Source organism: Camelus bactrianus, chromosome X (genome assembly GCF_048773025.1).
Source record: "Camelus bactrianus isolate YW-2024 breed Bactrian camel chromosome X, ASM4877302v1, whole genome shotgun sequence".
NCBI classification, from domain to species: domain Eukaryota; kingdom Metazoa; phylum Chordata; class Mammalia; order Artiodactyla; family Camelidae; genus Camelus; species Camelus bactrianus.
The window spans coordinates 117,852,153-117,861,025 of NC_133575.1; positions in this window are offsets into that span (position 1 = coordinate 117,852,153).

The following is an 8,873-nucleotide window of genomic DNA, read 5'->3' on the forward strand; positions in this document are numbered from 1 at the left end:
GTAATCTTATTCGCACCTTCCAGTACCTCACAGCCAACGGGAAAATCCAAGAGCAAGAGTTTGGAGCCAGATCTCCCAGTTTTCTTGCTAAGACGCTGAGCTCACATGATTGATGGCTCCCATGCCCAAGAACATTGCTCCTGGGAGTACAAATTGGTAGTATTATTGAGGAAAACAGGTTTTCATTATCTCTGAAAATTGAGCATGCATCTACCCTCGGAGCCACCAATTTCAGTCCTAGGTATATGTATCAATGCAATTCCAATGAAAAATTTCAACAGATAGGTTTTGTGACACTTGACAATCTAAAATCTCAGCAAATATGTTTTGTGAAACTGGGTAATTGAATTTTAAAATGTATGTGGAGTTGTAAAGAACAAGAATAGCCAAAGCATTCTAGAAGAACGATGTGGGGGGGGGGATTTGTCTTCTAGATAGCAAGACCTATAATATGTATATATATTATATATTATATATATGACTCAGCCATAAAAAGAGTGAAAAAGAATGAAATAATGCCATTTGCAGCAACATGGATAGACCTAGAGATTATCATACTAGGTGAAGTAAGTCAGACAGAGGACAAATATCTTATAATATCACCTATGTGTGGAATCTGAAAAAAGGACACAAATGAACTTAGTTACAAAACAGAAACAGGCTCACAGACATAGAAAACAAAGTTATGGTTACCGGGGGGAAAGGGGGTGGGAAGGGGTAAATTGGGAGTTTGATTTGCAGATACTAAGTACTATATATAAAAGAGATAAATAAGGAGCACAGGGAACTGTACTCAATATCTTGTTATAACCTATAATGGAAAAGAATATGAAGAAGAATATATACATAACTGAATCATTTTGCTGTACACCTGAAACTAACACAATATTATAAGTCAACTCTACTTCAATTTTTAAAAATTAAATTAAAAAAACACGAAAGTGACATTGCAGAGCAGTAGGGAAGGGACAGATTTGCATAAGTGGCACTGGGGCATATCAAGGATTCATATTATCAAAAGGGAAACCAAGACTGATTACAGGTGAAGGTAGATACTTTATCTAAACTACTGTAATCGGAGGAACTTCAGAGTGAGTGATTCCCTTGGACAAAATTTAGTTAAAGTTTTTACTGAGGCAAACTTAGGGTGGAAAATTACCGGGAGGGCAGTTTGGCTGACTCAGTGGATGGATGGTCTTTTGTCAACATTCCCACACCTTTTTCTGCTTGGCTGGTTCCAGTTCAGGGTGCTCATTGCTCAGAATCTGGTTTTACTCCTCAGAATTTATTGCTTCTTGGAATTTATTGCAACTATCTGCTTTTCCCTATCCCTAGAACTTCCTTTAGGCACAGGAATTCAGTTCAAAGTTCATAAGTGGGAAAGTATAGCTTCTCACAATATTAAAAAAAAAATAAAATTAGACCTTACCTCACACCATACAAAAATTTATTCTGAGTAACTTAAATGTAAAAGACAAAACTATAAAACTTTTTGAAAACAATGTAGGAGACTTCTTAATGACTTTAGGGTAGGACTTTGGTAACAGTAATATAAGCATGGAAAAATTTTGAAAGAAGATATAGCAAGATGTAAACAATGTTTATTTCTGGGTGCTAGAGTTATGAGTATGTTTTCTTCTTTCTATATTTTATAAACTTTTTTTGCAATAACTATGTACTGTTTTATAATTAAAACAGTAATAATGCTATTATCATTTTTTCAATTGCATGTTTGAAAGGAGAAAACAAAGGCAAAGACAGTTTGAGATGGAAGACAATTTAATTTTACCTGATAGATACTTCCTCATTGTAAGCCAACAGCACACGCTCCACTCTCTTGGAATCCAGCAAGCCAAACACTACACTTGCCCAATTGAATCTTCTAGTACTTCGATTGGACTGGTTCACCTATAAGAATACTGGGAAAGGAAGAGGAAATAACGACAACTGAACTGAATTTAAATTCCAATACACTCTCTTGGTGTTCACAGTTACCCTGTAGTTACATCACTTTTTCCAAGATAGGATTTTAGACAGCTTCTTCTCTGAATATGAACCAAATGATATCTTAGGGAGAACACGCTTTCATACAGAGAAAATGCTTTGATGACTTGAGAAAGTAAGAGTAAGAGTGTGTTTCTAGTATAGTCGGGATTGGAGGTGGAGGTAGAGTAGAAGTTTGGTCAGAGAGTTTTTCTTTTGTTTTTAAAGTATCTTTTAAAAAATTTACTAATTAAACAATATAGTTTGTTGTGGAAAAGTTGGAAAGTGCAGATAGACAAAAATAAACATGAAAATAAATAACAACAACAACAATAGTCATAATTAAAATCACCTATTCACTACCACAAGGTGATAACCAACATCTAATACTTCGGCTAGGTCCTTAAAGGCTTTTAAATATGATTTAAATAACAAATTGAGTAAAATTATATATCCTGTTATAATCTGCTTTTTTCCACTCAACAATATTTCAAAAATATGATTCCACGTCATTAACCTTGTACAACGTTTGGTGACTAAATAGTACTCATGGTAGGAATGTTTCATGCTTTCTTTCACCAGACAAGAATCATTAAGCTGGTTCTATATTTCATTATTATAAACCATACTAACTATTCCTCATATATGTATTTTCACATACTTATTAGCACCAGTCAGTTCCCCTGATTGCCACTGGAGTGCCAAGGGATTAACCAGGCTTCCATGTTGATTTCCTCAGGTAATGAGCAGCTAGCTTAAGCCTTCATTACAGTTGCAGCTAGTGGTGTATAGAGGATGAATAAAGAGTCACAGAGAAACTGTTTGCAGTCCTTACTGTGAAATGCATTAATAAAAAATCAACAAGTGTTATTGACAAACTACGATGTGTCCAGTACCAAGTGCCAGTTTTTCCTGGGACTTGATGTGCCCTTGGGATTATAGACTCAAGCCTTACTTTATTTCTGCAATGTTCAAAAAATTACACCTTTAAGTATTTTCTGTTGTACTACTTTGGTTCTTTTCCACCACGAAATTCATTATATGTCTCTTGCGTCTATCATTTATTCTCTCTAATCTTATTTTCACTAAAGTTTTTGTTGATCTCTACTTAATAGTGCTAGCTTTTTGTAGCCTGTTTTCCACATCTCCTTTAATATTTTTTCATCAATGTCTTCCTTTGTTTTGCTGTATCTCACTTGTTCCCAGCAAAGACTTGGTGGTTTTTCTCCTCAGGTTGAGACATTTACTTCAAAGAAGGAAGTATTTCTCTTGGCATGTTGTCTGCTTTATCTTTACAGAAGTCCCTCTGAATGTGCATGTTTAAGCAATACTTCTGCTGTTCCTGAGGCAGCTGGCCTGCTGGTCTTAATTTGAGTCACAGACTTAAAAGATATGGAATCCACTGTATATTGACTTGAGTCCTGGCATCTTTTGTTTGGAAATGCAGTCTTCCTCTGTGCTTGGGAGGAAGTAACAGGGTTGGTGAACATATAGCCAGTCCCCAGCACAGCCTGTCTTCCTGACAACCTGATATGTTTCACTCTTCCTTCCATACCTGGAACACAGCTGCCCCACTGTGCACACAGAAATATGCCACCCTTCTTTCTTCAGCTGTTAGCTCTTTCAGAGTTTGCCTGAGCTGCCAGGAGTTGCCTGTACTTCCTGGGGCCTCCCACTTCCCAACTGTCAGAGACATGGCTATAAAGGTAGGACAACTCTGAAGGCATCACCCAAGCTTTGTTGGGCTTGAAGGCAGTTCTGTTTCTCCCTTCCTCCCCTATCCTCCACAGCCACTGATTCCTGATAATACCCTGCCCACCAAACTCCTGTCTCCCTGTCTGTTTCCAGAACACCTGATTCATGATACAACTTTCCCTCAAGACTAAAATTCTATCCTGACTCTGTCAAGCGCAAAGTCCAGAGTATCTGGTTCCCTCAAGTCTGGGTGTGGCTCTTCTTGGTTAAGAGACCTCTGAGCCGAAAACAGGTTATCTGCCCTTAATCTCCACACCCCCTGTACAGAGATGGAGCAGGAATGCTCCCTTTTGAGAAGAGGTTGTTTTCTAGACATGGTTCTTTATCTGGGGTTATTCTCGAGGTTATCAAGAGCCTTAGCTGGGATTGCCATACCCTTAATCTGATCTTTGCCCTCAGCCCCTTTATTAGATTATGAAGTTTCAACAGTTCTTTACTACACAAAGCCTTTCTTAACCCTGTCCCACACTTTCATGGGTTTCCCCACTTGGACTCTGTCTCCCATCACACCACTGACTCACCAGTTTGCAATTATTCGATCATCTTATTTCTCTGTCTCTAGCAACCAGGACAGAGACAGGCTAGTAGTCATCTCTTGGTACACAGTGATTGAATTAATGGAATTTGGGCTTATCTAGCTAAGCTTAACTATTTTGTTTGCTATTTCAGGAATCTCTTTGGCTTCATATGATTTACATAGATAATTATTTTGGTAAATTGCCAGGCAATTGATAACACAGTACATCATATGTTTTCCTTGAGAGTTCCTAAATCAAGGGGAAGGATAATTGGGAGTTAATGAAGTTAGTGAAACAAATGATAAGTTGCAAACACTGGTGATTAAGTGTCACCTGTAAGCTGTTGGTAATGGATGGAGCAGGTTGGAGAAAAAAGAGAGAATGAGGAGACTTTTTAAAAGGGGGTTGTGTTGCCAAAAAACTGCCCTCTGTACCCCAATAGCTGAATTGAGAGTTGGAGGCAAAGTTTTGGGAGAATTGGAAAAGAATGGCCTTATTGCTTTGCCAGGCAAGGAGAGTCACAGCAGGCTAATGCCTTAAAGACTGTGAGCTCACTTTGGGTTAAGCGTCTTGGGGTTTTATAGAAAAATGGAAACAGGGGGGTGATGACAGTCAGGGTGTGAGCAGGGGCTACATTCCTTTCATCCTGATAAGAATTTGTTGTCGTTATGGAGGAATTGAGGAGGGTCTGCCCATTTTCTTGAGGTTCAGTCCATGACCTTCTTTCAAGACCTCTAGGGTAAAAGGATAAGTTATTCCAAGAGAAGCGTGCACAGGGAAGGGTAGCAGGTTAGACGTAAGATCAGTTTAGCTAGAAGTGCAGGCCTGCGCAGCTCAATAACCATCATGTCACTTTTCTCCTCTTCCAGTTGTATGAACTTTCAGACTTTTGTTCCCAGAATCACCTTCCTTAAAACTTTCCCTTAATGACAGATGTGCAGACGGGCAGGGAACTGGGTTGTTGCTGTCTCTCCCTCTGGTTCCCTGTCCCATCCCCTCGCCTCATCCCGCGGCTGCTTACGTGAGGCAGTAGAGGGTCCCCAGGATTGCCGTGGTGATAAGAAAAGCCAAGATGGCTGCTGGAGGGATGGAGCTCTTGATCAGATCCCATAAGTAATCCCCAAAGTTGCTCAGCCAGGACCTATGGTTTTCTGTAGGAAAAGCAGAAATGTTTATTGAGGAGAGGTCAAGGGAATAATGTGGTTGGGATGTGAACCCTGGTTCAAGTTCAGATGGTTGTCCCAGATATCAAGTTCTCATAGTTGCCCATAGCCCATATTCTTGACTACTTGGCCGTGCTTCCTCTAAGAGGTTAAAGGGATGCACATAAAAAAAAAAGGTATCCTTAGTTGGGTATCATCTTTGTCTCCTTGGATGTCAAATAGGAACAATAATCTCTGCCACAGATTTTTTTAAAAAATCTTTTTTCTAATTAAAAAAAATTTCTTGGGGGGAAGTAATTAAGTTTATTTATTTATTATTTTTAGTAGAGGTACTGAGGGCTGAACCCAGGACCTTGTGCGTGCTCAGCACACACTCTCCCAATGAGCTATACTCTCCCCCGACCAAATATCTTTTTTGCTTGTTTTTTGTTTTGTTTGGTTTTTTCGATGGAGGTACTCCAGTGCATCTGGAGCAGGAAGAGGCCAGGGCAACTGGCAGAAGGAACTTTAGAGGGAGTGTGCTGATCACTGGAAGATGTGGGTAAAACCAATGTGCCCATGGAAAAGTCAAGAGGGTTCCCCACTCACCAGCAACATGGTTTCCAGTGCTGGCCAAGGATCAGTGGGTCATCAGGTTTAGCCTACATTTCACTTCCTTTGTCAAATCCTCCCCGATCCCTCCCCCTACACTTTAATGGTCATTCTGTCTCCCCAGGGAGAGGTTGTCCTATTGTCTCCCCAGGGAGAGGTTGAAGGTTTATGGCTTTGGCACACAGTGGATGGGTAAGTGCTTGTTGAACTAAATGGAATGAAACCAGAATAGTTTGCTTTCCTGCAAACATTATTTTTTAAATACAAAGCAGTTTTTCCTGACCTGAGACATAAATCTTACACCCTATGAAGATAGGAATATTCATCCTAACAGCCAACACACCCCTTGAGCCTGGATTCCATCCTGCTTTGTCTTGTAGTCCAAAGGCAGATAGGGGTGACACAGAGGAAGCTACAGTTTCCAACAAGAGGCAAGTCAGAGAGCACAGCAGAAACCCAACACTCAGCAGCTGCTGGGGTTCCATGGACTTGATGCCAAGGGTGGATGTTTTCTTTCCAAAGCAGCTTTGTCTGAAACGTTAGAAAATGGTGGTTTACTTTTTAACTGCAGAACTTCTCACCTGTCATGAACACAAGAATAATTCACTGACTGACACTCTTGAATCCTGAACACAGCTTCCAAAGCGAACCACATCCCTCCCTCCAAAACCCAAAAAAGCACAAGACAAAAATGTACTCTTCTGTAGGAGACAAGATACCTGACATTCCCTCCTAAACCTGATTTCGTCATTTTCAGTCCCATGTCTTTATTTTGTTTTGTTTCCTTTTGACTTGGGTTTATTACTGAATCAGCAGATAAGAAGTTCTGGAGCCAGTGAATCTGATGTGGATGGATAATCCACCAGATCACAGGAGTTCAGAGCTTCCTGCTTGCTGCCATTTTTATTACTAGGTTAGGGACAGTGTCCATGTACTGCCACAAAAGAAAAGTCCTTGTTGTGCAACAATAAGTTACCACTGCATACTTCCATGTTTGAGTGGAACTTAGCCTCACTTCGTCTTGAACAAACCCAGCAGGTTCCTACCTTGGAATTTTTCACTTGCTATTCTCTCTCCAAGGAATGCTTTCCCCTCCATCTGCTCATGACTCATTCTCTCACCTCCTTCAGGTGTTCAAATATCACCTTCTCAATGACGATTTTCCTGAGAAGGCTTTATTAAAATCGTATCATTATGTCATGAACTTCCTAATCAGATTACTTGCTTGCTGTCTCTCCATGAACTTCATCAGAATATAGTATAGTATATAGTTCACATGTTTATTTTATTTTAAAAAAATTTAGGGGGGAGGAGGTAATTAGGTTTATTTATTTTAACGGCAGTACTGGAGATTGACCCCAAGACCTCATGCACGCTAAGCGCGTGCTTTACCGCTGAGCTAGGCCTTCTCCCCTTGGTTTACTTACTTATTTTATCATGTCTTTCCTGATTAAAATGTCAGCTCCTTGAGGGCAGGGATTTTGGTCTGTTTTGTTCACACAGGGTGTTCAGATGCTCAATAAATTTTTTTTCTTTTTGTTTAATTAAAAATTTTAAATGTTTAAAAATTTTTTTAAATTTCTTTTATATATTTTTATTTATTTATATTGGAGGGGAGGAGGTAGTTAGATTTACTTATTTATTTTTAGAGGAGGTACTGGGGATTGAACCCAGTACCTTTTGTATGCTAAGCTTGAGCTCTACCACTTGAGCTATACTCTCCCCCCTTTTTAAGTTTTTTTGAATAAATGAATGCGTGGTGAATTTTGGCAGACATTTCTCATTGCCTGTCATTCTCACACCCTTTTCACTTATTTCATACAACTAGAGAGGCTAGAAAAGCTGAGTCTTCCTTTTCCCAGCCATCTTGCTGCTAGCAGTGGCTGCATGGCATCATTAGATAATGAAGCTAGAAAATGAAGCCTGACAGAAATCTACTGGGTAGCTTCTGGGAAGACTTTCTGCTGTCTTGATGAAAGAGTCGGTGCTCTCATTTTCCCTTTGTGCTTCCTTGAATATTCTTTAAGTGTTACGTGAAGTTGGAGGGGCCATCTTGCAGCCATGAGGCAATGTACATCTATTCTGACAATTTCAAGCCACCAAACCAACACCTCTCTCTGTCCACCTTTCAATTGCTTGCTCTGAGAAAAAGAAACTCCAATTTGAATTTTATATTACTTAAGACGTTTATAACTGATACACTCATCCTCTGTTTCATAGGGCTTAAAGAGACCAGTGTCAACTGGGAAGCCACTTACCCATAAATTGACTTAGCGCCAAGAGAGCTTTCAGGAGAAGCTGGCCAGAGTCTTCCTTTGGGGTCTCTGAAGTTCCAAATGGAATTCCACTGCTCCTTATGATATCATTTACTGCAGTGGATCCGCCCCCAGTCTTTCTGACAGCTACGCATGCACACTTCTTCTGGCTATGCATAAACAACTGTGTTGATACTGAAACCCATCCTCAAGGTAGTCATACCCTCTTGGGCTTGAAGAATTCCAAGATATTTTGCTTGCCACATGGTATCTACCACAGCTTATAATAGTGTATATATGGGACTTCAATACATGATGAAGATGACATTCATGTCAGTGTGGCAAGACGTGAGAGCCCTACACACAAAAATAAATTCTAGACAGATCAAGGTCTAAACAAAAATAAAACCATATACACATTGGAGTAAAATATGAGTCTATATTTTTATAATCTTGGTGTGCAAAAGCTACGCTAAGCATTTTGTAAAACCCAAAAGCTATGAGTGAAAATACTGATAAATTTATTGCATCAAAATATAGAGCTTTCATACAGCAAAATATTGTAAAGAAAGATAGATAGAAGGCCAATAACAAATTAGGTGAAAGAT